The 27439-nt window shown below is 43.5% G+C and overlaps 29 non-coding genes across 29 annotated transcripts; 7 read left to right on the top strand and 22 right to left on the bottom strand.

Annotated features, from left to right (window-relative positions):
* The first annotated feature begins 876 nt into the window (after positions 1–876).
* Positions 877–971, top strand: TRNAI-UAU (transfer RNA isoleucine (anticodon UAU)). The gene is made up of 2 exons: positions 877–914; positions 936–971. It is a non-coding gene; the product is annotated as a tRNA-Ile (tRNA).
* Positions 972–2470: 1499 nt separating this feature from the next.
* On the bottom strand, positions 2471–2542 carry TRNAT-CGU (transfer RNA threonine (anticodon CGU)). Its single transcript has one exon. It is a non-coding gene; the product is annotated as a tRNA-Thr (tRNA).
* A 546-nt stretch (positions 2543–3088) lies between these two features.
* On the bottom strand, positions 3089–3170 carry TRNAS-GCU (transfer RNA serine (anticodon GCU)). Its single transcript has one exon. It is a non-coding gene; the product is annotated as a tRNA-Ser (tRNA).
* A 687-nt stretch (positions 3171–3857) lies between these two features.
* On the bottom strand, positions 3858–3926 carry TRNAT-UGU (transfer RNA threonine (anticodon UGU)). Its single transcript has one exon. It is a non-coding gene; the product is annotated as a tRNA-Thr (tRNA).
* A 1022-nt stretch (positions 3927–4948) lies between these two features.
* On the top strand, positions 4949–5043 carry TRNAI-UAU (transfer RNA isoleucine (anticodon UAU)). The gene is made up of 2 exons: positions 4949–4986; positions 5008–5043. It is a non-coding gene; the product is annotated as a tRNA-Ile (tRNA).
* A 1488-nt stretch (positions 5044–6531) lies between these two features.
* Positions 6532–6603, bottom strand: TRNAT-CGU (transfer RNA threonine (anticodon CGU)). The gene has a single exon. It is a non-coding gene; the product is annotated as a tRNA-Thr (tRNA).
* A 546-nt stretch (positions 6604–7149) lies between these two features.
* Positions 7150–7231, bottom strand: TRNAS-GCU (transfer RNA serine (anticodon GCU)). The gene has a single exon. It is a non-coding gene; the product is annotated as a tRNA-Ser (tRNA).
* Positions 7232–7918: 687 nt separating this feature from the next.
* TRNAT-UGU (transfer RNA threonine (anticodon UGU)) lies at positions 7919–7991 on the bottom strand. The gene has a single exon. It is a non-coding gene; the product is annotated as a tRNA-Thr (tRNA).
* Positions 7992–8455: 464 nt separating this feature from the next.
* TRNAS-GCU (transfer RNA serine (anticodon GCU)) lies at positions 8456–8532 on the bottom strand. Its single transcript has one exon. It is a non-coding gene; the product is annotated as a tRNA-Ser (tRNA).
* A 480-nt stretch (positions 8533–9012) lies between these two features.
* On the top strand, positions 9013–9107 carry TRNAI-UAU (transfer RNA isoleucine (anticodon UAU)). The gene is made up of 2 exons: positions 9013–9050; positions 9072–9107. It is a non-coding gene; the product is annotated as a tRNA-Ile (tRNA).
* Positions 9108–10595: 1488 nt separating this feature from the next.
* Positions 10596–10667, bottom strand: TRNAT-CGU (transfer RNA threonine (anticodon CGU)). The gene has a single exon. It is a non-coding gene; the product is annotated as a tRNA-Thr (tRNA).
* Positions 10668–11213: 546 nt separating this feature from the next.
* On the bottom strand, positions 11214–11295 carry TRNAS-GCU (transfer RNA serine (anticodon GCU)). The gene has a single exon. It is a non-coding gene; the product is annotated as a tRNA-Ser (tRNA).
* Positions 11296–11982: 687 nt separating this feature from the next.
* On the bottom strand, positions 11983–12055 carry TRNAT-UGU (transfer RNA threonine (anticodon UGU)). Its single transcript has one exon. It is a non-coding gene; the product is annotated as a tRNA-Thr (tRNA).
* A 464-nt stretch (positions 12056–12519) lies between these two features.
* Positions 12520–12596, bottom strand: TRNAS-GCU (transfer RNA serine (anticodon GCU)). Its single transcript has one exon. It is a non-coding gene; the product is annotated as a tRNA-Ser (tRNA).
* Positions 12597–13076: 480 nt separating this feature from the next.
* On the top strand, positions 13077–13171 carry TRNAI-UAU (transfer RNA isoleucine (anticodon UAU)). Its single transcript has 2 exons — positions 13077–13114; positions 13136–13171. It is a non-coding gene; the product is annotated as a tRNA-Ile (tRNA).
* Positions 13172–14670: 1499 nt separating this feature from the next.
* TRNAT-CGU (transfer RNA threonine (anticodon CGU)) lies at positions 14671–14742 on the bottom strand. Its single transcript has one exon. It is a non-coding gene; the product is annotated as a tRNA-Thr (tRNA).
* A 546-nt stretch (positions 14743–15288) lies between these two features.
* Positions 15289–15370, bottom strand: TRNAS-GCU (transfer RNA serine (anticodon GCU)). Its single transcript has one exon. It is a non-coding gene; the product is annotated as a tRNA-Ser (tRNA).
* Positions 15371–16057: 687 nt separating this feature from the next.
* TRNAT-UGU (transfer RNA threonine (anticodon UGU)) lies at positions 16058–16130 on the bottom strand. The gene has a single exon. It is a non-coding gene; the product is annotated as a tRNA-Thr (tRNA).
* A 1021-nt stretch (positions 16131–17151) lies between these two features.
* Positions 17152–17246, top strand: TRNAI-UAU (transfer RNA isoleucine (anticodon UAU)). The gene is made up of 2 exons: positions 17152–17189; positions 17211–17246. It is a non-coding gene; the product is annotated as a tRNA-Ile (tRNA).
* A 1487-nt stretch (positions 17247–18733) lies between these two features.
* TRNAT-CGU (transfer RNA threonine (anticodon CGU)) lies at positions 18734–18805 on the bottom strand. The gene has a single exon. It is a non-coding gene; the product is annotated as a tRNA-Thr (tRNA).
* A 546-nt stretch (positions 18806–19351) lies between these two features.
* TRNAS-GCU (transfer RNA serine (anticodon GCU)) lies at positions 19352–19433 on the bottom strand. The gene has a single exon. It is a non-coding gene; the product is annotated as a tRNA-Ser (tRNA).
* Positions 19434–20120: 687 nt separating this feature from the next.
* Positions 20121–20193, bottom strand: TRNAT-UGU (transfer RNA threonine (anticodon UGU)). The gene has a single exon. It is a non-coding gene; the product is annotated as a tRNA-Thr (tRNA).
* Positions 20194–20657: 464 nt separating this feature from the next.
* Positions 20658–20734, bottom strand: TRNAS-GCU (transfer RNA serine (anticodon GCU)). The gene has a single exon. It is a non-coding gene; the product is annotated as a tRNA-Ser (tRNA).
* A 480-nt stretch (positions 20735–21214) lies between these two features.
* On the top strand, positions 21215–21309 carry TRNAI-UAU (transfer RNA isoleucine (anticodon UAU)). The gene is made up of 2 exons: positions 21215–21252; positions 21274–21309. It is a non-coding gene; the product is annotated as a tRNA-Ile (tRNA).
* Positions 21310–22797: 1488 nt separating this feature from the next.
* TRNAT-CGU (transfer RNA threonine (anticodon CGU)) lies at positions 22798–22869 on the bottom strand. The gene has a single exon. It is a non-coding gene; the product is annotated as a tRNA-Thr (tRNA).
* A 546-nt stretch (positions 22870–23415) lies between these two features.
* Positions 23416–23497, bottom strand: TRNAS-GCU (transfer RNA serine (anticodon GCU)). Its single transcript has one exon. It is a non-coding gene; the product is annotated as a tRNA-Ser (tRNA).
* Positions 23498–24184: 687 nt separating this feature from the next.
* TRNAT-UGU (transfer RNA threonine (anticodon UGU)) lies at positions 24185–24253 on the bottom strand. Its single transcript has one exon. It is a non-coding gene; the product is annotated as a tRNA-Thr (tRNA).
* A 1022-nt stretch (positions 24254–25275) lies between these two features.
* Positions 25276–25370, top strand: TRNAI-UAU (transfer RNA isoleucine (anticodon UAU)). Its single transcript has 2 exons — positions 25276–25313; positions 25335–25370. It is a non-coding gene; the product is annotated as a tRNA-Ile (tRNA).
* A 1488-nt stretch (positions 25371–26858) lies between these two features.
* Positions 26859–26930, bottom strand: TRNAT-CGU (transfer RNA threonine (anticodon CGU)). The gene has a single exon. It is a non-coding gene; the product is annotated as a tRNA-Thr (tRNA).
* Positions 26931–27439: the final 509 nt, after the last annotated feature.

Raw genomic sequence — 27439 nt, forward strand, 5'->3', positions numbered from 1 at the left:
ATTTGTGCGTATTCCGTGCAATTTTAGGGTGACTAATGAGGAGATGTGATGCGTGAAAGTTGAAAAAAACATGTACATGGCAGCAGAGAGACAATATGGATATTACCTTTGCTTTTTTAAATTTCTATCCGGATTCTGGCTCAAAGGGTAGTCAAGCACAGCAGATTGCATTCCTGCCAGTAACACGACAACCTTGTTTGTGTCCTTCTTAATCAACTAACATGCATATTTTCACTTTTGTCTGTATGTTCTTTGAAAGCCAATGGCAATGGTGCTTAGAGCAATGCAGATGTTTAAAAAAGATTTCAAAAGTTAAAATCGACAAAGGTGGGATTCGAAACCACGCGTGTACAGTAGATTAGCAGTCTATCCCCTTAACCACTCGGCCACCTCGTCTACAGGGATTATGTTAGGCATTCAAGTCTTTACAGGTAATAACACAAACATCTTCAAAATAGAACCACAATGCGTTCCTTGTTGAGGTACATCCAGCCGTTTGCAGGAAAACTGCCTCACTTGCTGTTGAGAAAAATTCATCAAAGTCCTGGGGTGTTTATAGGCATCGCCAAGATGACATTGGGAGGTGTTTCAATTGACACGTGTTGAATATGAGGAAGAGCATCATGCTGGCTCCAGTGGCACTGCCTGCAGCATGACAAAAATGTAGAAGGGACATTTGACTGCACCATTGGCTGAACATCAGTGGCAAAGTGTATATCAGGCTAAAAGGTAAGCTCCAGTGGCACAATATGGGCACTACAAGGCACCCATAATTTGGTGTCAGCTAAAAAGACAATGCCAGAGCTTGTGGGTGCTTTTGTACACTTGTGTGTGTGTTTGTGGGTGTAGTTTCATGTCGAAAACCAAAACACAGCAGCTCCAGTGGCGCAATCGGTTAGCGCGCGGTACTTATACAGCAGTACATGCAGTGAGCAATGCCGAGGTTGTGAGTTCAAGCCTCACCTAGAGCAACTTTGGAACTTTTTACTAATTCACCTCAAAACTGAATTATTGAACCAATAAATGTTCTGGACATTTTTTGGTTCACCTCAAGGTTTCCTTGATTGTCAGTTAATGTTGTATGACAGCTCCTCTGCCTTTTAGACATGGAATACTCATAGCAAGTTATTTATGGGGTGTTTGCGCTTTAAATACAGCTACGGAGGGTTTTTGAAAATAGAACAGAAAATAAAAAATGTCAACTGTTATTATACTCCATTTTCTGCTGAGCACCACTTACGGAAGACATTTGTAAAGGTAGAAAAAGGGTTACTGGAGTAGGATCCAGGAGACAATATCAACTTACAAAGAATAATGTTGTCTATTTACTGCATTATCGCCTTTGAAGCAAACCTCTGAGAATAAATACCCTTTCACTAATCAGGCAGTCACTTTGATAAAATCAAGCAGAACAAGGATGCTGATAGGAACTCGCCTCATTTGCATATGGGCTAGGGCTTCTGGGAGCCATGAGAATTAGGAGTTGAAGGTTTTGCAGATCGAGATTCCTAAAGGGCTGGGCATTTGCACAGACCTCTCCATGCCTGATTGGTGCCGAAGGTTAGTTGCAAGTGGTCCCCTGCTCACCCTACCTTACACAGGGCCATGCCCAGTTAGGCCCCTCAGGGCTAGGCCCGGCAGGGCTAAGCCCGGCGTTTGTCAGGCGTTCGTCAGGCGAAGTGCCTGGACCCCTGCTCATCATACCTCAGAATCTGGTCTAGCTATTGCAGACATGGGGAATGGTGCTTATATCCCATTGACAGCGCCCACAAGCTGCATACTAATAGCCAATGATGTGTGAATGCGGTCAGGGTAGCAGACATATAGAACAATTGGGTGGGTTCGCTTCCGAACTGGATGCACAGGAGCAGGAGAGAATGGCTGTTGGCGATGTATGCAACTTGCTCTGCGTGAACACATCTACCGACCCCTTCCCCTACACACACGGGCACATACACACACACACACACACATAGCCATTGGAGCTATGCAGAGCTAATCAGAAAGATTGGTAATCATTAGAACATGAAAGATATGTGTTCATTTTTTATTAAACTTGTGGACTCCCGCAGAAACGGAGGGACTCACATCTCTAATTGAGGCTTGCTTACCTCTATACAAATGTGTTTGCTGGCTGTCTTTCTTCAACTGGTATGTGCGGTTGTGTCTGTCTTTGTCTTTCAACACGCCTGGCACGTTTACATTATCAAAGAGATGATTGTATGGAGATGGGGAACACCCCTCCGTTGCATTGTGAACTTGAACAGTCTTTTCACCAAAGCAGCTACATGCGACATTGCAAGGTTTTTGTCAGTCTTTGCCTGAAAACATTAGGCCTTCCTCTCGAACTCTATTTCACTCCTTCTGTGGAAGACTTCAATTATGAGGATGCATCCCGTCATAAAAGGTTCTCTGTAGATGGTGCAACTCTGGCTTCTCTTCCCCGTGCTTTTTGAAAATAATCCGCCCGAGGCCCGGATGAGGTTTGAACTCATGACCCCTGGTTTACGAGACCAGTGCTCTGCCACTGAGCTACAAGGCCACCTGCTGCTTGCTCACAGCCAACAACAGAAAGTGCAAAGAAACCATGGGTTTTACCTAGGTAGATCTCCAGGTATATGAATTTCTGGTTGTGTAAAAATGGCTGTATATCTCTGCATGTGTTCAGTACGTCATCATACATCTGATTTGCGAAAGCGTGTGTGCTTATGTTGGTGATACATTGTCGGTATGCGTTTGAGTATGTACTTTTACGGGTATGTATGTATTGAGTAGGATGCTGAACAGGTTCATGAGTTTAGATAGCAGGTCAGAATGATGGCAAAAGGAACATGTAAAAGGCAGACAACTAAAAGAAAAAAGAATTTGGGATGTAAGCTTGGGAGTTTACTAACTGCGCTGATTTTGGCTCCTATAATAGTAAAGAATGGAAACCTACGAGGAAAGTCTTTGACTAATTTCATTCTCCGCCTGCACCAATGAACTTATTTTTACATCTCTATTTCCATATCTGTACTCATTCCTGTCTTTCACAGGGAGGTTGAAAGACTTTGGTCTATGTTTAAATGCAGACTATAAAGAAAAAATACGACGAAGGTGGGATTCGAACCCACGCGTGCAGAGCACAATGGATTAGCAGTCCATCGCCTTAACCACTCGGCCACCTCGTCTGTTTGGGAACGGTGCTCGAGTCCCATGCTTAAAGAAGAGATAAAACAATGGTGGTGCAAAGTCAGTGAAAAATAGATCATGTTTGTCATAATAGAAACAAGATCGTTGACTCGTTCTTCCTTACCCGGCCATTGATAGATAAACACATCAAGTTGAAGTTCAGAAAAATATAACAAGAGCTCCTGGAGGGTTCACAACACTAATCCAGAGGAAGGTGCTTGAGCTTCCGTATGGCACACCATTAGTAGTAAAACCAGCATAACGCAAGCTCCAGTTTCCCAGTGTTTGGCATCATTCAACGTTTCCAGCCAAGATCAAAGTTCAGATGCTGCTGCTTCCTGTGATGTCATTGAATTTAAATAGTGAGTGATGGCAATAACCCTTTTCCAATTAAATTTTGCCACATCAACGTCCCTGAAAATAGAGAAAGGCGTGCAACCCAGAACCGCTGTACTGTTCAATAGAGTAAGGGCTTCACCGTGATCATCTGCATCTGTCATCACAAGATTATCAAGGTCTTTTTCTTGAAGAAATTAGGTCCAGAAAGCCGACCTTCCCCACAGACTATTCAGACACCTTGCGCTTGTGGCTTTGTTATAGGCCCGAATCCATTGGTAAAAGGTTGCACAGGTACAATGTGCAATATCACTTCCTATTCAACAATGTTCAAGAAAATTACCATTTGGAGGCCCTGATGAGGATCGAACTCACCCCTGGTTTACAAGACCAGTGCTCTGCCACTGAGCTACAGAGCCCCTCAGGTTACGACGCATAACAGCAACACAACGAGCACACAACATGATGTTTACTGGGTAGACATATTTGAAGGGTGTGTGAGAATGTATGTATATGATTGTGATTTGACCTGTTTTTTTCTGGCCGATTTTTTGAGGAGCAGCTAATTTGTGCGTATTCCGTGCAATTTTAGGGTGACTAATGAGGAGATGTGATGCGTGAAAGTTGAAAAAAACATGTACATGGCAGCAGAGAGACAATATGGATATTACCTTTGCTTTTTTAAATTTCTATCCGGATTCTGGCTCAAAGGGTAGTCAAGCACAGCAGATTGCATTCCTGCCAGTAACACGACAACCTTGTTTGTGTCCTTCTTAATCAACTAACATGCATATTTTCACTTTTGTCTGTATGTTCTTTGAAAGCCAATGGCAATGGTGCTTAGAGCAATGCAGATGTTTAAAAAAGATTTCAAAAGTTAAAATCGACAAAGGTGGGATTCGAAACCACGCGTGTACAGTAGATTAGCAGTCTATCTCCTTAACTACTCGGCCACCTCGTCTACAGGGATTATGTTAGGCATTCAAGTCTTTACAGGTAATAACACAAACATCTTCAAAATAGAACCACAATGCGTTCCTTGTTGAGGTACATCCAGCCGTTTGCAGGAAAACTGCCTCACTTGCTGTTGAGAAAAATTCATCAAAGTCCTGGGGTGTTTATAGGCATCGCCAAGATGACATTGGGAGGTGTTTCAATTGACACGTGTTGAATATGAGGAAGAGCATCATGCTGGCTCCAGTGGCACTGCCTGCAGCATGACAAAAATGTAGAAGGGACATTTGACTGCACCATTGGCTGAACATCAGTGGCAAAGTGTATATCAGGCTAAAAGGTAAGCTCCAGTGGCACAATATGGGCACTACAAGGCACCCATAATTTGGTGTCAGCTAAAAAGACAATGCCAGAGCTTGTGGGTGCTTTTGTACACTTGTGTGTGTGTTTGTGGGTGTAGTTTCATGTCGAAAACCAAAACACAGCAGCTCCAGTGGCGCAATCGGTTAGCGCGCGGTACTTATACAGCAGTACATGCAGTGAGCAATGCCGAGGTTGTGAGTTCAAGCCTCACCTGGAGCAACTTTGGAACTTTTTACTAATTCACCTCAAAACTGAATTATTGAACCAATAAATGTTCTGGACATTTTTTGGTTCACCTCAAGGTTTCCTTGATTGTCAGTTAATGTTGTATGACAGCTCCTCTGCCTTTTAGACATGGAATACTCATTGCAAGTTATTTATGGGGTGTTTGCGCTTTAAATACAGCTACGGAGGGTTTTTGAAAATAGAACAGAAAATAAAAAATGTCAACTGTTATTATACTCCATTTTCTGCTGAGCACCACTTACGGAAGACATTTGTAAAGGTAGAAAAAGGGTTACTGGAGTAGGATCCAGGAGACAATATCAACTTACAAAGAATAATGTTGTCTATTTACTGCATTATCGCCTTTGAAGCAAACCTCTGAGAATAAATACCCTTTCACTAATCAGGCAGTCACTTTGATAAAATCAAGCAGAACAAGGATGCTGATAGGAACTCGCCTCATTTGCATATGGGCTAGGGCTTCTGGGAGCCATGAGAATTAGGAGTTGAAGGTTTTGCAGATCGAGATTGCTAAAGGGCTGGGCATTTGCACAGACCTCTCCATGCCTGATTGGTGCCGAAGGTTAGTTGCAAGTGGTCCCCTGCTCACCCTACCTTACACAGGGCCATGCCCAGTTAGGCCCCTCAGGGCTAGGCCCGGCAGGGCTAAGCCCGGCGTTTGTCAGGCGAAGTGCCTGGACCCCTGCTCATTATACCTCAGAATCTGGTCTAGCTATTGCAGACATGGGGAATGGTGCTTATATCCCATTGACAGCGCCCACAAGCTGCATACTAATAGCCAATGATGTGTGAATGCGGTCAGGGTAGCAGACATATAGAACAATTGGGTGGGTTCGCTTCCGAACTGGATGCACAGGAGCAGGAGAGAATGGCTGTTGGCGATGTATGCAACTTGCTCTGCGTGAACACATCTACCGACCCCTTCCCCTACACACACGGGCACATACACACACACACACACACATAGCCATTGGAGCTATGCAGAGCTAATCAGAAAGATTGGTAATCATTAGAACATGAAAGATATGTGTTCATTTTTTATTAAACTTGTGGACTCCCGCAGAAACGGAGGGACTCACATCTCTAATTGAGGCTTGCTTACCTCTATACAAATGTGTTTGCTGGCTGTCTTTCTTCAACTGGTATGTGCGGTTGTGTCTGTCTTTGTCTTTCAACACGCCTGGCACGTTTACATTATCAAAGAGATGATTGTATGGAGATGGGGAACACCCCTCCGTTGCATTGTGAACTTGAACAGTCTTTTCACCAAAGCAGCTACATGCGACATTGCAAGGTTTTTGTCAGTCTTTGCCTGAAAACATTAGGCCTTCCTCTCGAACTCTATTTCACTCCTTCTGTGGAAGACTTCAATTATGAGGATGCATCCCGTCATAAAAGGTTCTCTGTAGATGGTGCAACTCTGGCTTCTCTTCCCCGTGCTTTTTGAAAATAATCCGCCCGAGGCCCTGATGAGGTTTGAACTCATGACCCCTGGTTTACGAGACCAGTGCTCTGCCACTGAGCTACAAGGCCACCTGCTGCTTGCTCACAGCCAACAACAGAAAGTGCAAAGAAACCATGGGTTTTACCTAGGTAGATCTCCAGGTATATGAATTTCTGGTTGTGTAAAAATGGCTGTATATCTCTGCATGTGTTCAGTACGTCATCATACATCTGATTTGCGAAAGCGTGTGTGCTTATGTTGGTGATACATTGTCGGTATGCGTTTGAGTATGTACTTTTACGGGTATGTATGTATTGAGTAGGATGCTGAACAGGTTCATGAGTTTAGATAGCAGGTCAGAATGATGGCAAAAGGAACATGTAAAAGGCAGACAACTAAAAGAAAAAAGAATTTGGGATGTAAGCTTGGGAGTTTACTAACTGCGCTGATTTTGGCTCCTATAATAGTAAAGAATGGAAACCTACGAGGAAAGTCTTTGACTAATTTCATTCTCCGCCTGCACCAATGAACTTATTTTTACATCTCTATTTCCATATCTGTACTCATTCCTGTCTTTCACAGGGAGGTTGAAAGACTTTGGTCTATGTTTAAATGCAGACTATAAAGAAAAAATACGACGAAGGTGGGATTCGAACCCACGCGTGCAGAGCACAATGGATTAGCAGTCCATCGCCTTAACCACTCGGCCACCTCGTCTGTTTGGGAACGGTGCTTGAGTCCCATGCTTAAAGAAGAGATAAAACAATGGTGGTGCAAAGTCAGTGAAAAATAGATCATGTTTGTCATAATAGAAACAAGATCGTTGACTCGTTCTTCCTTACCCGGCCATTGATAGATAAACACATCAAGTTGAAGTTCAGAAAAATATAACAAGAGCTCCTGGAGGGTTCACAACACTAATCCAGAGGAAGGTGCTTGAGCTTCCGTATGGCACACCATTAGTAGTAAAACCAGCATAACGCAAGCTCCAGTTTCCCAGTGTTTGGCATCATTCAACGTTTCCAGCCAAGATCAAAGTTCAGATGCTGCTGCTTCCTGTGATGTCATTGAATTTAAATAGTGAGTGATGGCAATAACCCTTTTCCAATTAAATTTTGCCACATCAACGTCCCTGAAAATAGAGAAAGGCGTGCAACCCAGAACCGCTGTACTGTTCAATAGAGTAAGGGCTTCACCGTGATCATCTGCATCTGTCATCACAAGATTATCAAGGTCTTTTTCTTGAAGAAATTAGGTCCAGAAAGCCGACCTTCCCCACAGACTATTCAGACACCTTGCGCTTGTGGCTTTGTTATAGGCCCGAATCCATTGGTAAAAGGTTGCACAGGTACAATGTGCAATATCAGTTCCTATTCAACAATGTTCAAGAAAATTACCATTTGGAGGGCCTGATGAGGATCGAACTCACGACCCCTGGTTTACAAGACCAGTGCTCTGCCACTGAGCTACAGAGCCCCTCACGTTACGACGCATAACAGCAACACAACGAGCACACAACATGATGTTTACTGGGTAGACATATTTGAAGGGTGTGTGAGAATGTATGTATATGATTGTGATTTGACCTGTTTTTTTCTGGCCGATTTTTTGAGGAGCAGCTAATTTGTGCGTATTCCGTGCAATTTTAGGGTGACTAATGAGGAGATGTGATGCGTGAAAGTTGAAAAAAACATGTACATGGCAGCAGAGAGACAATATGGATATTACCTTTGCTTTTTTAAATTTCTATCCGGATTCTGGCTCAAAGGGTAGTCAAGCACAGCAGATTGCATTCCTGCCAGTAACACGACAACCTTGTTTGTGTCCTTCTTAATCAACTAACATGCATATTTTCACTTTTGTCTGTATGTTCTTTGAAAGCCAATGGCAATGGTGCTTAGAGCAATGCAGATGTTTAAAAAAGATTTCAAAAGTTAAAATCGACAAAGGTGGGATTCGAAACCACGCGTGTACAGTAGATTAGCAGTCCATCGCCTTAACCACTCGGCCACCTCGTCTACAGGGATTATGTTAGGCATTCAAGTCTTTACAGGTAATAACACAAACATCTTCAAAATAGAACCACAATGCGTTCCTTGTTGAGGTACATCCAGCCGTTTGCAGGAAAACTGCCTCACTTGCTGTTGAGAAAAATTCATCAAAGTCCTGGGGTGTTTATAGGCATCGCCAAGATGACATTGGGAGGTGTTTCAATTGACACGTGTTGAATATGAGGAAGAGCATCATGCTGGCTCCAGTGGCACTGCCTGCAGCATGACAAAAATGTAGAAGGGACATTTGACTGCACCATTGGCTGAACATCAGTGGCAAAGTGTATATCAGGCTAAAAGGTAAGCTCCAGTGGCACAATATGGGCACTACAAGGCACCCATAATTTGGTGTCAGCTAAAAAGACAATGCCAGAGCTTGTGGGTGCTTTTGTACACTTGTGTGTGTGTTTGTGGGTGTAGTTTCATGTCGAAAACCAAAACACAGCAGCTCCAGTGGCGCAATCGGTTTGCGCGCGGTACTTATACAGCAGTACATGCAGTGAGCAATGCCGAGGTTGTGAGTTCAAGCCTCACCTGGAGCAACTTTGGAACTTTTTACTAATTCACCTCAAAACTGAATTATTGAACCAATAAATGTTCTGGACATTTTTTGGTTCACCTCAAGGTTTCCTTGATTGTCAGTTAATGTTGTATGACAGCTCCTCTGCCTTTTAGACATGGAATACTCATTGCAAGTTATTTATGGGGTGTTTGCGCTTTAAATACAGCTACGGAGGGTTTTTGAAAATAGAACAGAAAATAAAAAATGTCAACTGTTATTATACTCCATTTTCTGCTGAGCACCACTTACGGAAGACATTTGTAAAGGTAGAAAAAGGGTTACTGGAGTAGGATCCAGGAGACAATATCAACTTACAAAGAATAATGTTGTCTATTTACTGCATTATCGCCTTTGAAGCAAACCTCTGAGAATAAATACCCTTTCACTAATCAGGCAGTCACTTTGATAAAATCAAGCAGAACAAGGATGCTGATAGGAACTCGCCTCATTTGCATATGGGCTAGGGCTTCTGGGAGCCATGAGAATTAGGAGTTGAAGGTTTTGCAGATCGAGATTGCTAAAGGGCTGGGCATTTGCACAGACCTCTCCATGCCTGATTGGTGCCGAAGGTTAGTTGCAAGTGGTCCCCTGCTCACCCTACCTTACACAGGGCCATGCCCAGTTAGGCCCCTCAGGGCTAGGCCCGGCAGGGCTAAGCCCGGCGTTTGTCAGGCGAAGTGCCTGGACCCCTGCTCATTATACCTCAGAATCTGGTCTAGCTATTGCAGACATGGGGAATGGTGCTTATATCCCATTGACAGCGCCCACAAGCTGCATACTAATAGCCAATGATGTGTGAATGCGGTCAGGGTAGCAGACATATAGAACAATTGGGTGGGTTCGCTTCCGAACTGGATGCACAGGAGCAGGAGAGAATGGCTGTTGGCGATGTATGCAACTTGCTCTGCGTGAACACATCTACCGACCCCTTCCCCTACACACACGGGCACATACACACACACACACACACATAGCCATTGGAGCTATGCAGAGCTAATCAGAAAGATTGGTAATCATTAGAACATGAAAGATATGTGTTCATTTTTTATTAAACTTGTGGACTCCCGCAGAAACGGAGGGACTCACATCTCTAATTGAGGCTTGCTTACCTCTATACAAATGTGTTTGCTGGCTGTCTTTCTTCAACTGGTATGTGCGGTTGTGTCTGTCTTTGTCTTTCAACACGCCTGGCACGTTTACATTATCAAAGAGATGATTGTATGGAGATGGGGAACACCCCTCCGTTGCATTGTGAACTTGAACAGTCTTTTCACCAAAGCAGCTACATGCGACATTGCAAGGTTTTTGTCAGTCTTTGCCTGAAAACATTAGGCCTTCCTCTCGAACTCTATTTCACTCCTTCTGTGGAAGACTTCAATTATGAGGATGCATCCCGTCATAAAAGGTTCTCTGTAGATGGTGCAACTCTGGCTTCTCTTCCCCGTGCTTTTTGAAAATAATCCGCCCGAGGCCCTGATGAGGTTTGAACTCATGACCCCTGGTTTACGAGACCAGTGCTCTGCCACTGAGCTACAAGGCCACCTGCTGCTTGCTCACAGCCAACAACAGAAAGTGCAAAGAAACCATGGGTTTTACCTAGGTAGATCTCCAGGTATATGAATTTCTGGTTGTGTAAAAATGGCTGTATATCTCTGCATGTGTTCAGTACGTCATCATACATCTGATTTGCGAAAGCGTGTGTGCTTATGTTGGTGATACATTGTCGGTATGCGTTTGAGTATGTACTTTTACGGGTATGTATGTATTGAGTAGGATGCTGAACAGGTTCATGAGTTTAGATAGCAGGTCAGAATGATGGCAAAAGGAACATGTAAAAGGCAGACAACTAAAAGAAAAAAGAATTTGGGATGTAAGCTTGGGAGTTTACTAACTGCGCTGATTTTGGCTCCTATAATAGTAAAGAATGGAAACCTACGAGGAAAGTCTTTGACTAATTTCATTCTCCGCCTGCACCAATGAACTTATTTTTACATCTCTATTTCCATATCTGTACTCATTCCTGTCTTTCACAGGGAGGTTGAAAGACTTTGGTCTATGTTTAAATGCAGACTATAAAGAAAAAATACGACGAAGGTGGGATTCGAACCCACGCGTGCAGAGCACAATGGATTAGCAGTCCATCGCCTTAACCACTCGGCCACCTCGTCTGTTTGGGAACGGTGCTTGAGTCCCATGCTTAAAGAAGAGATAAAACAATGGTGGTGCAAAGTCAGTGAAAAATAGATCATGTTTGTCATAATAGAAACAAGATCGTTGACTCGTTCTTCCTTACCCGGCCATTGATAGATAAACACATCAAGTTGAAGTTCAGAAAAATATAACAAGAGCTCCTGGAGGGTTCACAACACTAATCCAGAGGAAGGTGCTTGAGCTTCCGTATGGCACACCATTAGTAGTAAAACCAGCATAACGCAAGCTCCAGTTTCCCAGTGTTTGGCATCATTCAACGTTTCCAGCCAAGATCAAAGTTCAGATGCTGCTGCTTCCTGTGATGTCATTGAATTTAAATAGTGAGTGATGGCAATAACCCTTTTCCAATTAAATTTTGCCACATCAACGTCCCTGAAAATAGAGAAAGGCGTGCAACCCAGAACCGCTGTACTGTTCAATAGAGTAAGGGCTTCACCGTGATCATCTGCATCTGTCATCACAAGATTATCAAGGTCTTTTTCTTGAAGAAATTAGGTCCAGAAAGCCGACCTTCCCCACAGACTATTCAGACACCTTGCGCTTGTGGCTTTGTTATAGGCCCGAATCCATTGGTAAAAGGTTGCACAGGTACAATGTGCAATATCAGTTCCTATTCAACAATGTTCAAGAAAATTACCATTTGGAGGGCCTGATGAGGATCGAACTCACGACCCCTGGTTTACAAGACCAGTGCTCTGCCACTGAGCTACAGAGCCCCTCACGTTACGACGCATAACAGCAACACAACGAGCACACAACATGATGTTTACTGGGTAGACATATTTGAAGGGTGTGTGAGAATGTATGTATATGATTGTGATTTGACCTGTTTTTTTCTGGCCGATTTTTTGAGGAGCAGCTAATTTGTGCGTATTCCGTGCAATTTTAGGGTGACTAATGAGGAGATGTGATGCGTGAAAGTTGAAAAAAACATGTACATGGCAGCAGAGAGACAATATGGATATTACCTTTGCTTTTTTAAATTTCTATCCGGATTCTGGCTCAAAGGGTAGTCAAGCACAGCAGATTGCATTCCTGCCAGTAACACGACAACCTTGTTTGTGTCCTTCTTAATCAACTAACATGCATATTTTCACTTTTGTCTGTATGTTCTTTGAAAGCCAATGGCAATGGTGCTTAGAGCAATGCAGATGTTTAAAAAAGATTTCAAAAGTTAAAATCGACAAAGGTGGGATTCGAAACCACGCGTGTACAGTAGATTAGCAGTCCATCGCCTTAACCACTCGGCCACCTCGTCTACAGGGATTATGTTAGGCATTCAAGTCTTTACAGGTAATAACACAAACATCTTCAAAATAGAACCACAATGCGTTCCTTGTTGAGGTACATCCAGCCGTTTGCAGGAAAACTGCCTCACTTGCTGTTGAGAAAAATTCATCAAAGTCCTGGGGTGTTTATAGGCATCGCCAAGATGACATTGGGAGGTGTTTCAATTGACACGTGTTGAATATGAGGAAGAGCATCATGCTGGCTCCAGTGGCACTGCCTGCAGCATGACAAAAATGTAGAAGGGACATTTGACTGCACCATTGGCTGAACATCAGTGGCAAAGTGTATGTCAGGCTAAAAGGTAAGCTCCAGTGGCACAATATGGGCACTACAAGGCACCCATAATTTGGTGTCAGCTAAAAAGACAATGCCAGAGCTTGTGGGTGCTTTTGTACACTTGTGTGTGTGTTTGTGGGTGTAGTTTCATGTCGAAAACCAAAACACAGCAGCTCCAGTGGCGCAATCGGTTTGCGCGCGGTACTTATACAGCAGTACATGCAGTGAGCAATGCCGAGGTTGTGAGTTCAAGCCTCACCTGGAGCAACTTTGGAACTTTTTACTAATTCACCTCAAAACTGAATTATTGAACCAATAAATGTTCTGGACATTTTTTGGTTCACCTCAAGGTTTCCTTGATTGTCAGTTAATGTTGTATGACAGCTCCTCTGCCTTTTAGACATGGAATACTCATTGCAAGTTATTTATGGGGTGTTTGCGCTTTAAATACAGCTACGGAGGGTTTTTGAAAATAGAACAGAAAATAAAAAATGTCAACTGTTATTATACTCCATTTTCTGCTGAGCACCACTTACGGAAGACATTTGTAAAGGTAGAAAAAGGGTTACTGGAGTAGGATCCAGGAGACAATATCAACTTACAAAGAATAATGTTGTCTATTTACTGCATTATCGCCTTTGAAGCAAACCTCTGAGAATAAATACCCTTTCACTAATCAGGCAGTCACTTTGATAAAATCAAGCAGAACAAGGATGCTGATAGGAACTCGCCTCATTTGCATATGGGCTAGGGCTTCTGGGAGCCATGAGAATTAGGAGTTGAAGGTTTTGCAGATCGAGATTGCTAAAGGGCTGGGCATTTGCACAGACCTCTCCATGCCTGATTGGTGCCGAAGGTTAGTTGCAAGTGGTCCCCTGCTCACCCTACCTTACACAGGGCCATGCCCAGTTAGGCCCCTCAGGGCTAGGCCCGGCAGGGCTAAGCCCGGCGTTTGTCAGGCGTTCGTCAGGCGAAGTGCCTGGACCCCTGCTCATCATACCTCAGAATCTGGTCTAGCTATTGCAGACATGGGGAATGGTGCTTATATCCCATTGACAGCGCCCACAAGCTGCATACTAATAGCCAATGATGTGTGAATGCGGTCAGGGTAGCAGACATATAGAACAATTGGGTGGGTTCGCTTCCGAACTGGATGCACAGGAGCAGGAGAGAATGGCTGTTGGCGATGTATGCAACTTGCTCTGCGTGAACACATCTACCGACCCCTTCCCCTACACACACGGGCACATACACACACACACACACACATAGCCATTGGAGCTATGCAGAGCTAATCAGAAAGATTGGTAATCATTAGAACATGAAAGATATGTGTTCATTTTTTATTAAACTTGTGGACTCCCGCAGAAACGGAGGGACTCACATCTCTAATTGAGGCTTGCTTACCTCTATACAAATGTGTTTGCTGGCTGTCTTTCTTCAACTGGTATGTGCGGTTGTGTCTGTCTTTGTCTTTCAACACGCCTGGCACGTTTACATTATCAAAGAGATGATTGTATGGAGATGGGGAACACCCCTCCGTTGCATTGTGAACTTGAACAGTCTTTTCACCAAAGCAGCTACATGCGACATTGCAAGGTTTTTGTCAGTCTTTGCCTGAAAACATTAGGCCTTCCTCTCGAACTCTATTTCACTCCTTCTGTGGAAGACTTCAATTATGAGGATGCATCCCGTCATAAAAGGTTCTCTGTAGATGGTGCAACTCTGGCTTCTCTTCCCCGTGCTTTTTGAAAATAATCCGCCCGAGGCCCGGATGAGGTTTGAACTCATGACCCCTGGTTTACGAGACCAGTGCTCTGCCACTGAGCTACAAGGCCACCTGCTGCTTGCTCACAGCCAACAACAGAAAGTGCAAAGAAACCATGGGTTTTACCTAGGTAGATCTCCAGGTATATGAATTTCTGGTTGTGTAAAAATGGCTGTATATCTCTGCATGTGTTCAGTACGTCATCATACATCTGATTTGCGAAAGCGTGTGTGCTTATGTTGGTGATACATTGTCGGTATGCGTTTGAGTATGTACTTTTACGGGTATGTATGTATTGAGTAGGATGCTGAACAGGTTCATGAGTTTAGATAGCAGGTCAGAATGATGGCAAAAGGAACATGTAAAAGGCAGACAACTAAAAGAAAAAAGAATTTGGGATGTAAGCTTGGGAGTTTACTAACTGCGCTGATTTTGGCTCCTATAATAGTAAAGAATGGAAACCTACGAGGAAAGTCTTTGACTAATTTCATTCTCCGCCTGCACCAATGAACTTATTTTTACATCTCTATTTCCATATCTGTACTCATTCCTGTCTTTCACAGGGAGGTTGAAAGACTTTGGTCTATGTTTAAATGCAGACTATAAAGAAAAAATACGACGAAGGTGGGATTCGAACCCACGCGTGCAGAGCACAATGGATTAGCAGTCCATCGCCTTAACCACTCGGCCACCTCGTCTGTTTGGGAACGGTGCTCGAGTCCCATGCTTAAAGAAGAGATAAAACAATGGTGGTGCAAAGTCAGTGAAAAATAGATCATGTTTGTCATAATAGAAACAAGATCGTTGACTCGTTCTTCCTTACCCGGCCATTGATAGATAAACACATCAAGTTGAAGTTCAGAAAAATATAACAAGAGCTCCTGGAGGGTTCACAACACTAATCCAGAGGAAGGTGCTTGAGCTTCCGTATGGCACACCATTAGTAGTAAAACCAGCATAACGCAAGCTCCAGTTTCCCAGTGTTTGGCATCATTCAACGTTTCCAGCCAAGATCAAAGTTCAGATGCTGCTGCTTCCTGTGATGTCATTGAATTTAAATAGTGAGTGATGGCAATAACCCTTTTCCAATTAAATTTTGCCACATCAACGTCCCTGAAAATAGAGAAAGGCGTGCAACCCAGAACCGCTGTACTGTTCAATAGAGTAAGGGCTTCACCGTGATCATCTGCATCTGTCATCACAAGATTATCAAGGTCTTTTTCTTGAAGAAATTAGGTCCAGAAAGCCGACCTTCCCCACAGACTATTCAGACACCTTGCGCTTGTGGCTTTGTTATAGGCCCGAATCCATTGGTAAAAGGTTGCACAGGTACAATGTGCAATATCAGTTCCTATTCAACAATGTTCAAGAAAATTACCATTTGGAGGGCCTGATGAGGATCGAACTCACGACCCCTGGTTTACAAGACCAGTGCTCTGCCACTGAGCTACAGAGCCCCTCACGTTACGACGCATAACAGCAACACAACGAGCACACAACATGATGTTTACTGGGTAGACATATTTGAAGGGTGTGTGAGAATGTATGTATATGATTGTGATTTGACCTGTTTTTTTCTGGCCGATTTTTTGAGGAGCAGCTAATTTGTGCGTATTCCGTGCAATTTTAGGGTGACTAATGAGGAGATGTGATGCGTGAAAGTTGAAAAAAACATGTACATGGCAGCAGAGAGACAATATGGATATTACCTTTGCTTTTTTAAATTTCTATCCGGATTCTGGCTCAAAGGGTAGTCAAGCACAGCAGATTGCATTCCTGCCAGTAACACGACAACCTTGTTTGTGTCCTTCTTAATCAACTAACATGCATATTTTCACTTTTGTCTGTATGTTCTTTGAAAGCCAATGGCAATGGTGCTTAGAGCAATGCAGATGTTTAAAAAAGATTTCAAAAGTTAAAATCGACAAAGGTGGGATTCGAAACCACGCGTGTACAGTAGATTAGCAGTCTATCTCCTTAACTACTCGGCCACCTCGTCTACAGGGATTATGTTAGGCATTCAAGTCTTTACAGGTAATAACACAAACATCTTCAAAATAGAACCACAATGCGTTCCTTGTTGAGGTACATCCAGCCGTTTGCAGGAAAACTGCCTCACTTGCTGTTGAGAAAAATTCATCAAAGTCCTGGGGTGTTTATAGGCATCGCCAAGATGACATTGGGAGGTGTTTCAATTGACACGTGTTGAATATGAGGAAGAGCATCATGCTGGCTCCAGTGGCACTGCCTGCAGCATGACAAAAATGTAGAAGGGACATTTGACTGCACCATTGGCTGAACATCAGTGGCAAAGTGTATATCAGGCTAAAAGGTAAGCTCCAGTGGCACAATATGGGCACTACAAGGCACCCATAATTTGGTGTCAGCTAAAAAGACAATGCCAGAGCTTGTGGGTGCTTTTGTACACTTGTGTGTGTGTTTGTGGGTGTAGTTTCATGTCGAAAACCAAAACACAGCAGCTCCAGTGGCGCAATCGGTTAGCGCGCGGTACTTATACAGCAGTACATGCAGTGAGCAATGCCGAGGTTGTGAGTTCAAGCCTCACCTGGAGCAACTTTGGAACTTTTTACTAATTCACCTCAAAACTGAATTATTGAACCAATAAATGTTCTGGACATTTTTTGGTTCACCTCAAGGTTTCCTTGATTGTCAGTTAATGTTGTATGACAGCTCCTCTGCCTTTTAGACATGGAATACTCATTGCAAGTTATTTATGGGGTGTTTGCGCTTTAAATACAGCTACGGAGGGTTTTTGAAAATAGAACAGAAAATAAAAAATGTCAACTGTTATTATACTCCATTTTCTGCTGAGCACCACTTACGGAAGACATTTGTAAAGGTAGAAAAAGGGTTACTGGAGTAGGATCCAGGAGACAATATCAACTTACAAAGAATAATGTTGTCTATTTACTGCATTATCGCCTTTGAAGCAAACCTCTGAGAATAAATACCCTTTCACTAATCAGGCAGTCACTTTGATAAAATCAAGCAGAACAAGGATGCTGATAGGAACTCGCCTCATTTGCATATGGGCTAGGGCTTCTGGGAGCCATGAGAATTAGGAGTTGAAGGTTTTGCAGATCGAGATTGCTAAAGGGCTGGGCATTTGCACAGACCTCTCCATGCCTGATTGGTGCCGAAGGTTAGTTGCAAGTGGTCCCCTGCTCACCCTACCTTACACAGGGCCATGCCCAGTTAGGCCCCTCAGGGCTAGGCCCGGCAGGGCTAAGCCCGGCGTTTGTCAGGCGAAGTGCCTGGACCCCTGCTCATTATACCTCAGAATCTGGTCTAGCTATTGCAGACATGGGGAATGGTGCTTATATCCCATTGACAGCGCCCACAAGCTGCATACTAATAGCCAATGATGTGTGAATGCGGTCAGGGTAGCAGACATATAGAACAATTGGGTGGGTTCGCTTCCGAACTGGATGCACAGGAGCAGGAGAGAATGGCTGTTGGCGATGTATGCAACTTGCTCTGCGTGAACACATCTACCGACCCCTTCCCCTACACACACGGGCACATACACACACACACACACACATAGCCATTGGAGCTATGCAGAGCTAATCAGAAAGATTGGTAATCATTAGAACATGAAAGATATGTGTTCATTTTTTATTAAACTTGTGGACTCCCGCAGAAACGGAGGGACTCACATCTCTAATTGAGGCTTGCTTACCTCTATACAAATGTGTTTGCTGGCTGTCTTTCTTCAACTGGTATGTGCGGTTGTGTCTGTCTTTGTCTTTCAACACGCCTGGCACGTTTACATTATCAAAGAGATGATTGTATGGAGATGGGGAACACCCCTCCGTTGCATTGTGAACTTGAACAGTCTTTTCACCAAAGCAGCTACATGCGACATTGCAAGGTTTTTGTCAGTCTTTGCCGAAAACATTAGGCCTTCCTCTCGAACTCTATTTCACTCCTTCTGTGGAAGACTTCAATTATGAGGATGCATCCCGTCATAAAAGGTTCTCTGTAGATGGTGCAACTCTGGCTTCTCTTCCCCGTGCTTTTTGAAAATAATCCGCCAGAGGCCCTGATGAGGTTTGAACTCATGACCCCTGGTTTACGAGACCAGTGCTCTGCCACTGAGCTACAAGGCCACCTGCTGCTTGCTCACAGCCAACAACAGAAAGTGCAAAGAAACCATGGGTTTTACCTAGGTAGATCTCCAGGTATATGAATTTCTGGTTGTGTAAAAATGGCTGTATATCTCTGCATGTGTTCAGTACGTCATCATACATCTGATTTGCGAAAGCGTGTGTGCTTATGTTGGTGATACATTGTCGGTATGCGTTTGAGTATGTACTTTTACGGGTATGTATGTATTGAGTAGGATGCTGAACAGGTTCATGAGTTTAGATAGCAGGTCAGAATGATGGCAAAAGGAACATGTAAAAGGCAGACAACTAAAAGAAAAAAGAATTTGGGATGTAAGCTTGGGAGTTTACTAACTGCGCTGATTTTGGCTCCTATAATAGTAAAGAATGGAAACCTACGAGGAAAGTCTTTGACTAATTTCATTCTCCGCCTGCACCAATGAACTTATTTTTACATCTCTATTTCCATATCTGTACTCATTCCTGTCTTTCACAGGGAGGTTGAAAGACTTTGGTCTATGTTTAAATGCAGACTATAAAGAAAAAATACGACGAAGGTGGGATTCGAACCCACGCGTGCAGAGCACAATGGATTAGCAGTCCATCGCCTTAACCACTCGGCCACCTCGTCTGTTTGGGAACGGTGCTTGAGTCCCATGCTTAAAGAAGAGATAAAACAATGGTGGTGCAAAGTCAGTGAAAAATAGATCATGTTTGTCATAATAGAAACAAGATCGTTGACTCGTTCTTCCTTACCCGGCCATTGATAGATAAACACATCAAGTTGAAGTTCAGAAAAATATAACAAGAGCTCCTGGAGGGTTCACAACACTAATCCAGAGGAAGGTGCTTGAGCTTCCGTATGGCACACCATTAGTAGTAAAACCAGCATAACGCAAGCTCCAGTTTCCCAGTGTTTGGCATCATTCAACGTTTCCAGCCAAGATCAAAGTTCAGATGCTGCTGCTTCCTGTGATGTCATTGAATTTAAATAGTGAGTGATGGCAATAACCCTTTTCCAATTAAATTTTGCCACATCAACGTCCCTGAAAATAGAGAAAGGCGTGCAACCCAGAACCGCTGTACTGTTCAATAGAGTAAGGGCTTCACCGTGATCATCTGCATCTGTCATCACAAGATTATCAAGGTCTTTTTCTTGAAGAAATTAGGTCCAGAAAGCCGACCTTCCCCACAGACTATTCAGACACCTTGCGCTTGTGGCTTTGTTATAGGCCCGAATCCATTGGTAAAAGGTTGCACAGGTACAATGTGCAATATCAGTTCCTATTCAACAATGTTCAAGAAAATTACCATTTGGAGGGCCTGATGAGGATCGAACTCACGACCCCTGGTTTACAAGACCAGTGCTCTGCCACTGAGCTACAGAGCCCCTCACGTTACGATGCATAACAGCAACACAACGAGCACACAACATGATGTTTACTGGGTAGACATATTTGAAGGGTGTGTGAGAATGTATGTATATGATTGTGATTTGACCTGTTTTTTTCTGGCCGATTTTTTGAGGAGCAGCTAATTTGTGCGTATTCCGTGCAATTTTAGGGTGACTAATGAGGAGATGTGATGCGTGAAAGTTGAAAAAAACATGTACATGGCAGCAGAGAGACAATATGGATATTACCTTTGCTTTTTTAAATTTCTATCCGGATTCTGGCTCAAAGGGTAGTCAAGCACAGCAGATTGCATTCCTGCCAGTAACACGACAACCTTGTTTGTGTCCTTCTTAATCAACTAACATGCATATTTTCACTTTTGTCTGTATGTTCTTTGAAAGCCAATGGCAATGGTGCTTAGAGCAATGCAGATGTTTAAAAAAGATTTCAAAAGTTAAAATCGACAAAGGTGGGATTCGAAACCACGCGTGTACAGTAGATTAGCAGTCCATCGCCTTAACCACTCGGCCACCTCGTCTACAGGGATTATGTTAGGCATTCAAGTCTTTACAGGTAATAACACAAACATCTTCAAAATAGAACCACAATGCGTTCCTTGTTGAGGTACATCCAGCCGTTTGCAGGAAAACTGCCTCACTTGCTGTTGAGAAAAATTCATCAAAGTCCTGGGGTGTTTATAGGCATCGCCAAGATGACATTGGGAGGTGTTTCAATTGACACGTGTTGAATATGAGGAAGAGCATCATGCTGGCTCCAGTGGCACTGCCTGCAGCATGACAAAAATGTAGAAGGGACATTTGACTGCACCATTGGCTGAACATCAGTGGCAAAGTGTATATCAGGCTAAAAGGTAAGCTCCAGTGGCACAATATGGGCACTACAAGGCACCCATAATTTGGTGTCAGCTAAAAAGACAATGCCAGAGCTTGTGGGTGCTTTTGTACACTTGTGTGTGTGTTTGTGGGTGTAGTTTCATGTCGAAAACCAAAACACAGCAGCTCCAGTGGCGCAATCGGTTTGCGCGCGGTACTTATACAGCAGTACATGCAGTGAGCAATGCCGAGGTTGTGAGTTCAAGCCTCACCTGGAGCAACTTTGGAACTTTTTACTAATTCACCTCAAAACTGAATTATTGAACCAATAAATGTTCTGGACATTTTTTGGTTCACCTCAAGGTTTCCTTGATTGTCAGTTAATGTTGTATGACAGCTCCTCTGCCTTTTAGACATGGAATACTCATTGCAAGTTATTTATGGGGTGTTTGCGCTTTAAATACAGCTACGGAGGGTTTTTGAAAATAGAACAGAAAATAAAAAATGTCAACTGTTATTATACTCCATTTTCTGCTGAGCACCACTTACGGAAGACATTTGTAAAGGTAGAAAAAGGGTTACTGGAGTAGGATCCAGGAGACAATATCAACTTACAAAGAATAATGTTGTCTATTTACTGCATTATCGCCTTTGAAGCAAACCTCTGAGAATAAATACCCTTTCACTAATCAGGCAGTCACTTTGATAAAATCAAGCAGAACAAGGATGCTGATAGGAACTCGCCTCATTTGCATATGGGCTAGGGCTTCTGGGAGCCATGAGAATTAGGAGTTGAAGGTTTTGCAGATCGAGATTGCTAAAGGGCTGGGCATTTGCACAGACCTCTCCATGCCTGATTGGTGCCGAAGGTTAGTTGCAAGTGGTCCCCTGCTCACCCTACCTTACACAGGGCCATGCCCAGTTAGGCCCCTCAGGGCTAGGCCCGGCAGGGCTAAGCCCGGCGTTTGTCAGGCGAAGTGCCTGGACCCCTGCTCATTATACCTCAGAATCTGGTCTAGCTATTGCAGACATGGGGAATGGTGCTTATATCCCATTGACAGCGCCCACAAGCTGCATACTAATAGCCAATGATGTGTGAATGCGGTCAGGGTAGCAGACATATAGAACAATTGGGTGGGTTCGCTTCCGAACTGGATGCACAGGAGCAGGAGAGAATGGCTGTTGGCGATGTATGCAACTTGCTCTGCGTGAACACATCTACCGACCCCTTCCCCTACACACACGGGCACATACACACACACACACACACATAGCCATTGGAGCTATGCAGAGCTAATCAGAAAGATTGGTAATCATTAGAACATGAAAGATATGTGTTAATTTTTTATTAAACTTGTGGACTCCCGCAGAAACGGAGGGACTCACATCTCTAATTGAGGCTTGCTTACCTCTATACAAATGTGTTTGCTGGCTGTCTTTCTTCAACTGGTATGTGCGGTTGTGTCTGTCTTTGTCTTTCAACACGCCTGGCACGTTTACATTATCAAAGAGATGATTGTATGGAGATGGGGAACACCCCTCCGTTGCATTGTGAACTTGAACAGTCTTTTCACCAAAGCAGCTACATGCGACATTGCAAGGTTTTTGTCAGTCTTTGCCTGAAAACATTAGGCCTTCCTCTCGAACTCTATTTCACTCCTTCTGTGGAAGACTTCAATTATGAGGATGCATCCCGTCATAAAAGGTTCTCTGTAGATGGTGCAACTCTGGCTTCTCTTCCCCGTGCTTTTTGAAAATAATCCGCCCGAGGCCCGGATGAGGTTTGAACTCATGACCCCTGGTTTACGAGACCAGTGCTCTGCCACTGAGCTACAAGGCCACCTGCTGCTTGCTCACAGCCAACAACAGAAAGTGCAAAGAAACCATGGGTTTTACCTAGGTAGATCTCCAGGTATATGAATTTCTGGTTGTGTAAAAATGGCTGTATATCTCTGCATGTGTTCAGTACGTCATCATACATCTGATTTGCGAAAGCGTGTGTGCTTATGTTGGTGATACATTGTCGGTATGCGTTTGAGTATGTACTTTTACGGGTATGTATGTATTGAGTAGGATGCTGAACAGGTTCATGAGTTTAGATAGCAGGTCAGAATGATGGCAAAAGGAACATGTAAAAGGCAGACAACTAAAAGAAAAAAGAATTTGGGATGTAAGCTTGGGAGTTTACTAACTGCGCTGATTTTGGCTCCTATAATAGTAAAGAATGGAAACCTACGAGGAAAGTCTTTGACTAATTTCATTCTCCGCCTGCACCAATGAACTTATTTTTACATCTCTATTTCCATATCTGTACTCATTCCTGTCTTTCACAGGGAGGTTGAAAGACTTTGGTCTATGTTTAAATGCAGACTATAAAGAAAAAATACGACGAAGGTGGGATTCGAACCCACGCGTGCAGAGCACAATGGATTAGCAGTCCATCGCCTTAACCACTCGGCCACCTCGTCTGTTTGGGAACGGTGCTCGAGTCCCATGCTTAAAGAAGAGATAAAACAATGGTGGTGCAAAGTCAGTGAAAAATAGATCATGTTTGTCATAATAGAAACAAGATCGTTGACTCGTTCTTCCTTACCCGGCCATTGATAGATAAACACATCAAGTTGAAGTTCAGAAAAATATAACAAGAGCTCCTGGAGGGTTCACAACACTAATCCAGAGGAAGGTGCTTGAGCTTCCGTATGGCACACCATTAGTAGTAAAACCAGCATAACGCAAGCTCCAGTTTCCCAGTGTTTGGCATCATTCAACGTTTCCAGCCAAGATCAAAGTTCAGATGCTGCTGCTTCCTGTGATGTCATTGAATTTAAATAGTGAGTGATGGCAATAACCCTTTTCCAATTAAATTTTGCCACATCAACGTCCCTGAAAATAGAGAAAGGCGTGCAACCCAGAACCGCTGTACTGTTCAATAGAGTAAGGGCTTCACCGTGATCATCTGCATCTGTCATCACAAGATTATCAAGGTCTTTTTCTTGAAGAAATTAGGTCCAGAAAGCCGACCTTCCCCACAGACTATTCAGACACCTTGCGCTTGTGGCTTTGTTATAGGCCCGAATCCATTGGTAAAAGGTTGCACAGGTACAATGTGCAATATCAGTTCCTATTCAACAATGTTCAAGAAAATTACCATTTGGAGGCCCTGATGAGGATCGAACTCACCCCTGGTTTACAAGACCAGTGCTCTGCCACTGAGCTACAGAGCCCCTCAGGTTACGACGCATAACAGCAACACAACGAGCACACAACATGATGTTTACTGGGTAGACATATTTGAAGGGTGTGTGAGAATGTATGTATATGATTGTGATTTGACCTGTTTTTTTCTGGCCGATTTTTTGAGGAGCAGCTAATTTGTGCGTATTCCGTGCAATTTTAGGGTGACTAATGAGGAGATGTGATGCGTGAAAGTTGAAAAAAACATGTACATGGCAGCAGAGAGACAATATGGATATTACCTTTGCTTTTTTAAATTTCTATCCGGATTCTGGCTCAAAGGGTAGTCAAGCACAGCAGATTGCATTCCTGCCAGTAACACGACAACCTTGTTTGTGTCCTTCTTAATCAACTAACATGCATATTTTCACTTTTGTCTGTATGTTCTTTGAAAGCCAATGGCAATGGTGCTTAGAGCAATGCAGATGTTTAAAAAAGATTTCAAAAGTTAAAATCGACAAAGGTGGGATTCGAAACCACGCGTGTACAGTAGATTAGCAGTCTATCTCCTTAACTACTCGGCCACCTCGTCTACAGGGATTATGTTAGGCATTCAAGTCTTTACAGGTAATAACACAAACATCTTCAAAATAGAACCACAATGCGTTCCTTGTTGAGGTACATCCAGCCGTTTGCAGGAAAACTGCCTCACTTGCTGTTGAGAAAAATTCATCAAAGTCCTGGGGTGTTTATAGGCATCGCCAAGATGACATTGGGAGGTGTTTCAATTGACACGTGTTGAATATGAGGAAGAGCATCATGCTGGCTCCAGTGGCACTGCCTGCAGCATGACAAAAATGTAGAAGGGACATTTGACTGCACCATTGGCTGAACATCAGTGGCAAAGTGTATATCAGGCTAAAAGGTAAGCTCCAGTGGCACAATATGGGCACTACAAGGCACCCATAATTTGGTGTCAGCTAAAAAGACAATGCCAGAGCTTGTGGGTGCTTTTGTACACTTGTGTGTGTGTTTGTGGGTGTAGTTTCATGTCGAAAACCAAAACACAGCAGCTCCAGTGGCGCAATCGGTTAGCGCGCGGTACTTATACAGCAGTACATGCAGTGAGCAATGCCGAGGTTGTGAGTTCAAGCCTCACCTGGAGCAACTTTGGAACTTTTTACTAATTCACCTCAAAACTGAATTATTGAACCAATAAATGTTCTGGACATTTTTTGGTTCACCTCAAGGTTTCCTTGATTGTCAGTTAATGTTGTATGACAGCTCCTCTGCCTTTTAGACATGGAATACTCATTGCAAGTTATTTATGGGGTGTTTGCGCTTTAAATACAGCTACGGAGGGTTTTTGAAAATAGAACAGAAAATAAAAAATGTCAACTGTTATTATACTCCATTTTCTGCTGAGCACCACTTACGGAAGACATTTGTAAAGGTAGAAAAAGGGTTACTGGAGTAGGATCCAGGAGACAATATCAACTTACAAAGAATAATGTTGTCTATTTACTGCATTATCGCCTTTGAAGCAAACCTCTGAGAATAAATACCCTTTCACTAATCAGGCAGTCACTTTGATAAAATCAAGCAGAACAAGGATGCTGATAGGAACTCGCCTCATTTGCATATGGGCTAGGGCTTCTGGGAGCCATGAGAATTAGGAGTTGAAGGTTTTGCAGATCGAGATTGCTAAAGGGCTGGGCATTTGCACAGACCTCTCCATGCCTGATTGGTGCCGAAGGTTAGTTGCAAGTGGTCCCCTGCTCACCCTACCTTACACAGGGCCATGCCCAGTTAGGCCCCTCAGGGCTAGGCCCGGCAGGGCTAAACCCGGCGTTTGTCAGGCGAAGTGCCTGGACCCCTGCTCATTATACCTCAGAATCTGGTCTAGCTATTGCAGACATGGGGAATGGTGCTTATATCCCATTGACAGCGCCCACAAGCTGCATACTAATAGCCAATGATGTGTGAATGCGGTCAGGGTAGCAGACATATAGAACAATTGGGTGGGTTCGCTTCCGAACTGGATGCACAGGAGCAGGAGAGAATGGCTGTTGGCGATGTATGCAACTTGCTCTGCGTGAACACATCTACCGACCCCTTCCCCTACACACACGGGCACATACACACACACACACACACATAGCCATTGGAGCTATGCAGAGCTAATCAGAAAGATTGGTAATCATTAGAACATGAAAGATATGTGTTCATTTTTTATTAAACTTGTGGACTCCCGCAGAAACGGAGGGACTCACATCTCTAATTGAGGCTTGCTTACCTCTATACAAATGTGTTTGCTGGCTGTCTTTCTTCAACTGGTATGTGCGGTTGTGTCTGTCTTTGTCTTTCAACACGCCTGGCACGTTTACATTATCAAAGAGATGATTGTATGGAGATGGGGAACACCCCTCCGTTGCATTGTGAACTTGAACAGTCTTTTCACCAAAGCAGCTACATGCGACATTGCAAGGTTTTTGTCAGTCTTTGCCTGAAAACATTAGGCCTTCCTCTCGAACTCTATTTCACTCCTTCTGTGGAAGACTTCAATTATGAGGATGCATCCCGTCATAAAAGGTTCTCTGTAGATGGTGCAACTCTGGCTTCTCTTCCCCGTGCTTTTTGAAAATAATCCGCCCGAGGCCCTGATGAGGTTTGAACTCATGACCCCTGGTTTACGAGACCAGTGCTCTGCCACTGAGCTACAAGGCCACCTGCTGCTTGCTCACAGCCAACAACAGAAAGTGCAAAGAAACCATGGGTTTTACCTAGGTAGATCTCCAGGTATATGAATTTCTGGTTGTGTAAAAATGGCTGTATATCTCTGCATGTGTTCAGTACGTCATCATACATCTGATTTGCGAAAGCGTGTGTGCTTATGTTGGTGATACATTGTCGGTATGCGTTTGAGTATGTACTTTTACGGGTATGTATGTATTGAGTAGGATGCTGAACAGGTTCATGAGTTTAGATAGCAGGTCAGAATGATGGCAAAAGGAACATGTAAAAGGCAGACAACTAAAAGAAAAAAGAATTTGGGATGTAAGCTTGGGAGTTTACTAACTGCGCTGATTTTGGCTCCTATAATAGTAAAGAATGGAAACCTACGAGGAAAGTCTTTGACTAATTTCATTCTCCGCCTGCACCAATGAACTTATTTTTACATCTCTATTTCCATATCTGTACTCATTCCTGTCTTTCACAGGGAGGTTGAAAGACTT

The sequence above is a fragment of the Ambystoma mexicanum genome, unplaced genomic scaffold (genome assembly GCF_040938575.1).
Source record: "Ambystoma mexicanum isolate Mex_15411 unplaced genomic scaffold, UKY_AmexF1_1 Mex_scaf46, whole genome shotgun sequence".
NCBI lineage: Eukaryota > Metazoa > Chordata > Amphibia > Caudata > Ambystomatidae > Ambystoma > Ambystoma mexicanum.